Below are 8,330 nucleotides of genomic sequence, written 5' to 3'. Positions count from 1 at the left end.
ATTAAAACGGTCAGAGGTGTCAGAGGTACTACGTCTATGTCTTGTCTACGCATTATCTCTGCAATTAAATAGATAAATAGGTAGTTTTGGGTAAGGTCTGACGAAATCACAAACACAATCTTTATGATAAATTATTACACTTTTATTTCATATTTAAATTTATTAACTTTTACATTTGTGTCAAATAAATGTTGTTCCTCTTACGTTAGTATATTTTTGAATGTCGTCGTTTTAAAACCACTCTTACAGGTAACCTCTCCACGTTTATTAGCCACTCCCCTTTTTATCTTATCGTTATCGGCCAATCCAAATTGTACAATGAATAAACTTAGTGACTAATATACAAATCATCAAGCTCGTTTCACAAATCATCTAAGTAATAAAGATGTTTTCATCTTATATATTGATTACAAATATTATCCTTTATTATGCTACAATTCATCAACTAAAAACTATAAGAATTTTATATACAGTACGTTTATCGATCAGATGTTGAACAACTTCAGCCAATCAATGACGCCTTCTAATATGATGTTATGATTTGAGTGGCGCCAACTATGTTTTATAGATAATTAATATGGGCCAAGCTTACAGCTCGGCCATCCTGTTTTAAGCGAGTCTCATCGCTTTTAAAAAAAAATTAAAACTTAAGTAACATGTAAACTTCACAACCAAAATGACAAAGACTTAGTTCAACAAAACAAAAAAAAATTAAGATAGTAATTAATTAAATTAATATTCTTGCTAACTTAACTAGAAGGAATATACAGTTTTATTGATACATTGGTATTGATTATGATTGCAACTTAATTTTAGAGCACTCGCAGCACCCCTTTCCATCCGATATAATTAGAAAATAGCAGATAAACTCAATTCAATTCCAAACTATTTACCCTCGCAACTTTACCTGCCAGTCTACAGTAGCACTCAAATTTAGCCTTTAATCTAAAATTCATTTTTCTGTTCTCTTCCGCTAATATTAAAATAAAAAGATGCAGACACTCTAAATTTATAAATAATTTTTCAAAAATCATAAAGATATCAAAAATTGCGAGACCAGTAGCAACTAAAGGAGGCCTCAATTTAATCAAAGAAGGTAGGTATATGCATAAAGTCCGAAGCATCAATTATAACTCACAAGCCAATATTTTACAGGAACACTCAATAGAGATTTGGGGATGAGCATGTAAAACTAATTACTAAAAACTACTTTAAAGGGTTTCAAGTATCTCAAAATAAATTGTTAAAAGTTCTGTTCCAACTAGACTCTCCTTCCCACTAAAGAATTATATAAGAAAACTGATGAACTATATTATATAAGTCAATTATACAAATTCAAAATATGTCTATTTGTTAGGAAAATACTATTAAAGTCCGTACATACACGCATCACTTTAAAGCTAAATCTCATAAATATGGTACACAAAACGAACATACCTATTATGCTACAATTACATAAAGCTAGGACTAATTATGGTATGTAAACTACCTAGCTCTACTACATAATGTACTTGCCGAAACTCATACTGGAGGAAAAATCTTTTACAAAGTTTAAAGTTTAATCAAACAGTGTCAAACACCATAGATATCTTAGCTAGATGTAGGTATAGTTTGTTAACGAATATAACGTGTTTTGACTTTTTATATTATTGTATAGTCACCATACCTTTAAAGATTATGTTTTCTTCTATATTTATATTTAGAATCGGGAGCGATTCTTAATATGAATATGTGTAAGTGAACTTCTTGTCCTTTTGATAAAATAAACTCTCTAAACTTAAAGTTAATCGCCGCCAGTTCTCGATTTAAATCACAAAACATTTTCATACACTTTCAACGCAATAGTTTTACGCACATATTTTCTTCTTCCCTTCTTATTGGAAAATCGCGGATTCCGAGCCTTGGCGCGTCTCTCTTCTACCGGGATACATATGTGATTGTCCTTATTTCCCTCCAGATCCAAATTTTTAATGACCCTTATCCTAGGGTTCTTTCCCTCCAGATCCAAATTTTTAATGACCCTTATCCTAGGGTCTACCTCCTTCCTCCTATAGGACTTTTTGTCCATAGCCCGTAACCTCGGGGCTTTCCTTCCTTGGGACTTTGTGTCCCTGACCCATACCTAGTTTTGGGTCTTTCTTTTCCTCATTTATTCATTTCCAACATCCTTGGATCCTGCAAACATAAAACACTTTGAGTAGACCGTTCATTTAATTTTGTTTCATAAGCATCCATCATAATACAATCCGACCTAAGAGAAGTAATTTTACTTGGTAACCTAGAAAACCTATTATCATTATTATAATTTAGTTTTCTCCAGTTCCGTACCCCTCGAAGGGTGCCTACGAGACCCTATTTTCTAAACCTCTGCTCTCCGTCCGTCTGTCCGTCTGCACGTGCGTCACGGCCTGAACCGTGAACGGCGTATCGTGAACCGTGATAGTTAGAGAGTTGAAAGGAACGTGATTACGGATGTATGAAAATCCTATGCCTGGTTGCTTCCAATTCAAACTTTTTCTTTTAATGCAGATTACGCTTCCCATATTTCTTACAATTACCTATTGTTTTTTTTTTTTTTTTTTTCCTAGCAAAATCCACATTCTGAAGTACTAATGGACAATGTTAAACAAACGCCAGGGTACAGTAGTTGCGTCACTTGTGCCTCTTAACCATATAATATCTACATGCAAAAAGAATCTTTGATTTATAATTTCACATGATACTTATATATTTTATTTTAGCCATAATATGCACCATATGGCGTACTTTGTCGTTTCGAGTAACCTAAGCAGAACTACCAAATTCGACCCTGGGAACGACACAGTCGCGACTCGCCGCCGAATGATACCTATTAGTTTATCATTAATTCCTTTTCATAGAGAAAAGCGATATCAACATAATAGCAGGAAAAAAAATGAAATAAATATTCCGTTCGATACATCTCTATTCTCTACGACATCAAGATCTCTATCACAAGCTGATCGATCATAAAGATTAGAAGAAAGTAGGTACCTTATACATTATTTTATATGTTAACCGTAATGACCCGCATCTGTTCGATTTTCCTTTATTCGTTTCGTAAAAGATTCGTCCTCGTACGTCCATCATCATCATCATCGTCATCTACATCGTCATCATCATAAGGTCACTGTTGAACATAAACCTTCCCTAGTAAGCACCACACGTACTGTCCTCAGCCTTCCTCATTCAACCCCTGGTTCCTATTGATACAAACCACTAAACCCCCCCCCCCATCAAATGTGTACCTATCTACATCCATCCATCATACCCAAATGCCGTGCTGGTTGATGTGATGAGCGACAAAGTGTTAACCTCTTCAATACCTCATGGAACTGTAGGAATAGCCATGGAAGACCTCCAAACCGAACGTTGATATTTTGTGTAAGTGGTCCCACGAGTCAAAAAAAAATATTCTTGTCCATAAAGGAACAAGCCACGATATAGATTCTTCTATCGGAACTTAAATATTCCAATCACTGCATGTATTCCAACTAATCAGTTTGCTACTGTATATTTGAAGTTGATAATAAATAAAAATGTTAGCTTAATTAAATTCCTATGATAATTCGATTTTTGGTGCATCAACCAGCTTCACCTATTATGTAAAATTAAATATATATATTTTTTTTAAATTACCGGCTGTACATTTTAAACTAACCTAATCAAAATATACTTTCTTACTAATAACTTAATCTTAAAAATTTTCCAGAGGATCCTTCCGCCTCAAATTAACTCAATGATAAAAATGAACAGGAAACTTTAAATGTTGTAAAATCCAGCCAATGCTTCGTACCTTGCCTTATTAATCCAATAGGTACTTCTTTGGATTTTGTCAAAACAAAATACTTTTACTTGTTGAGTGTATAATAAATAAATAATGTAATAAATCAATTAACTGTTAAAGCTAATAACTTTTACAGAAAGCGAACCTCATGATATCTCTTATGAGTTTTAAGCGTAAAATTACCACGCCGAAAACAAAACATGAGCTGACAGTATTCTTATTTGATATACATAATCCAGTAATACTATATCTATCTACATAATTCGTAAATATGTATGTATAGTTTGTAAGTTACTATTTCACTTTATGCTGTTTCAATGCTTTAAGTTATTATTTTTATCTTTGTCTCATTTTTTTAGTTTAGCCTCATTCTATTTTTAAACTTACTATTTCGCTATAATATTTACAAGTAACCTCATCGAAGACTACACGGTCTTCTCATAACCCAACAAGCATTTATCCAACAGCTATCGCTTTCACCCGAACGGAGGTTCCCTGAAATATACTGAGATAACAATACCTAGTTGACACATGGATGTACAAGAGCGGCAACAAGCTATGACCCCCTCTAGTCATAACTATATCTTTATGATTGTAACATTTCAAACAGTGAAAGTATGTATAAACGATTTCGTCCATAGGACATGCGCTCTAAAGAATGTTAATATAATTATCAGCAACTAAAAGCTTGAAGAAACTAATAGGTACAACTTGTCTTTGAAGTATGAAAATATGCACATTTATCAAGTATACCAGTTCATCAAACATTAAAGTACGCATTTATAAAATGATAACTCACTTATTAATCAAGATAACTACCTGTTTATCAAACCTACCCTACCAAATATAAATAACTACTCACCAAATGTAATACTTTATAACTTAAGTAAAAATATGAAACAAATGTGCATCAACCACATACATACACTCTTCAAATTCATCCATTTATCAAAATGTTATATAATATAACCATTCACCAAATCCATTATATACTTTGTTCATTAAATAGCTTAGTCAAACTTTACTCCACTTGCCACGATTGCAAATTTTCCAAAATAGTCAGCCGCAAACATTGCAGCTCATCTCACTTGATAATGCATCCCTCCCTCAGAAAAACAGGCATTAGGAATGTCTTTCCAAGACGCGCGAGAGACAGCCACCGTGGCTTTTCGCGAGATTTAATCCAAATTGAACTAATGCCTAAATAAATGTTTTAATTAGAGGGCGATTGCTTTTGCAACCTCTAACCGTCCAATCAAACACCGAAAGTATTCAATAATCCGAGACGTAAATAAAAAACCCGTCAGAACACCGTATTTATAAAAACAGAGACAAGAAAAAGATTCCTCCTCGCAATGAGATCGCGTGACATCCAACAAGTGAATTATCGACTTTATTACACAACTTATCCTCAACATGTTTTACATCATTTCCTACAATTGAAATCTTTCTATTTTAAATACCCTAACTACAACTTCATAATCCAACCAAAAATCACACTAGATTTATCCCTCGGTCCCACATCTTTAATGCTTTTTTTTTCTGTTTCGGTAACTAAAACAAAAAAAATATATATATACTCATGTTATAAAACGTTGTCAAAGCTTTCCTGAACGCGCTAAATAAGCAAAAACATAAAATCAGGCGAAATGCCAGACCAGCCGAAAAACCTTCAATGCTTAATCAGCCTAAAAAAAAATTATGATCACTATTCATATTATCATGAGATACTACCGGCGCTCCTAAGCGAAATTTATAAGGCACCGCATTTCGATTTTATCAAACAGACTGATCAATTTCGAGAGCACAACAAACGTGGTTTCCTGAGAGTTTCGTTAACTAAATGCATATCGAAACTGAACTATCGCGAAGCGAGTCAAGCGAGCGTGAAATTTTTTTAAATATATTTCTGGGATAATGTCATGCCACAAACGCGAGCGTAGTGCAAAGATATTTGCCTAAAATTTCTTTCGTACAACAAAGAAAATAGTATTTTGGTAGTAGGTACTTATAATCGCGCCCTGCCCTAAGGGCAGTACTGTAGGTATATTACCATTAAAAAAAAACTTACTCTAATTTTAATAGAACATTTGCCAGGAATTTAACCCGCCAAGCGATGTTAATCCAATAAAAACAAAATCATATTGCATTTAAATGCGGCAGTACACAGTTAATTGCGTGAATACAGGTAAACAAAAAAAAAAAACCCCGCTGCCCATATACTATACCTACCTGCTACTCGTAGTACTCAAATTATTGTGCCAGTATTAAAAGTAAATTAGCTGTTATCTAGCGTGGTAGACTACGGCCTAAACCCTTCTCATTCTGTGAGGAGACACTTGTTGCTCAGTAGTGGGCCGGCCATGGGTTGTTCATGGTGAGCTGTTATCAGCAAAGTTATGTTTGAAACTCAAACATTACGCGTTTCAAGTGGTAAAAATAGATAAATGAAAACATTTCTCCTCACTTTTGTAAAAAAAAAAAAAACACTTATTTATGCACCCCGTATTTTAAAACTATCTGACTACCTACCTACCATAATTTTAAATTTAGTTAAAGAATAACCAGATAAGATAAACCTACTTTTACACCCATTTTAGGATTTATATTTCTCAAAATGCTCAATTTATTAACCCTGGTCACTATTACTTTATTACAACGGATCACCTTCATTTTTATCAATTAACATTTTATATCCCCAATCACTTAGTAACCATTACAAGTAGAGACGGATTATTTCACTGGCAGGCGTAAAACGAAAAGCTATTTCATGTAACTTTTTCTACCTTATCCCAAAGCGGTTTACAAAAAATAATAATTTCACAAAACAACATTCAAGATGCCCAATGAGTGCTGTGTGATAATATCGCGTCACTGTGTGCTAGAAAAAGGAAAACATCTATCTATACAATGAGTGCAGCAAACGATTGAACCTAAATCCAGAACCTACCTTCCGTAAAACAAAACCACTATGTGAAAATAAATCCCTATCGTAACTCTTAACCAAACTAATTCGGCACACGATTACAAGTGTGAAGATTGAAATACCACGTTCCGTGAGATATTCACCTGTGAAATCATTTAATGAGAAATAAAACCCCGGCAGGACATAGTAGATACATCCTGAAAACTATTTAAAAGTAACAATAACGCCCATCATTAAGTAAACCACACTTTTTATATTGTTTAACACTATGTTCACTATCTATTCCATTGTACCCACGATACAGGATAACCTAGTGCGGGTACCACCACACAGACACAGGAAAATTGTACAAGACTGTATTTTGTAAATAAACATTTTTCATTTTTCATTGTAAAATAAGCCTTCTAAATACCTCAATGTTATTTAAACCACAATTTGAAGGTCGATCGCATTTGTATAACCAATATACAAGATGAATTATAAACATGTGGGTAATTCTAGGTATCATAACGTTATATAATTTCCATTCCAACTCGGAGCAAAGCTTTCTAACAAAATGATAACTAAATGTAGAACAAACAAAACGAAAACCCACACAAATAAAAAAAAAATTACCATTAATAGGTATCAATAAAAATAAAATCATGGAAAGATCCTACCCGTTTATCCAGAAATCCTTTGATGCCATGACTAGGTACTTTGATATATTGAGGCCCAAATATTGGCCTTGTGCTCCAAAATGTCTGTGGTCTACTAGACCTCCACTTCTTTCTCGTTCCTCTGTATATTTCCACTTGTTTCTCTGAGTCGTGAGCGTGACAAGAAAATATTATATTTTCTTGATATCCCACTTCTGACCTTTTGGGTAAGGTCTGACGAAATCACAAACACAATCTTTATGATAAATTATTACACTTTTATTTCATATTTAAATTTATTAACTTTTACATTTGTGTCAAATAAATGTTGTTCCTCTTACGTTAGTATATTTTTGAATGTCGTCGTTTTAAAACCACTCTTACAGGTAACCTCTCCACGTTTATTAGCCACTCCCCTTTTTATCTTATCGTTATCGGCCAATCCAAATTGTACAATGAATAAACTTAGTGACTAATATACAAATCATCAAGCTCGTTTCACAAATCATCTAAGTAATAAAGATGTTTTCATCTTATATATTGATTACAAATATTATCCTTTATTATGCTACAATTCATCAACTAAAAACTATAAGAATTTTATATACAGTACGTTTATCGATCAGATGTTGAACAACTTCAGCCAATCAATGACGCCTTCTAATATGATGTTATGATTTGAGTGGCGCCAACTATGTTTTATAGATAATTAATATGGGCCAAGCTTACAGCTGGTACAGTAGTATTTCAAATTGCGCCAATGTATGCATATATTATTCGTCACTAAATCGTTTACCGACCATTGATTAATTATCTTATCTATCTATCTTTTTATTCATTAAAACAATCAATGTTTGACTCTTTGTTAGGTTCATACATATCTATGGGTTCATCCGATTGCGTTGAAACTTTGTCAGTGTCGTTGTACAGTTGTCGAATACCAATAACCGTTTGCTTTATA

Source organism: Maniola jurtina, chromosome 14, assembly GCF_905333055.1.
Source record: "Maniola jurtina chromosome 14, ilManJurt1.1, whole genome shotgun sequence".
Lineage (NCBI taxonomy): Eukaryota > Metazoa > Arthropoda > Insecta > Lepidoptera > Nymphalidae > Maniola > Maniola jurtina.
Note: the sequence above shows the minus strand (reverse complement) of the source record.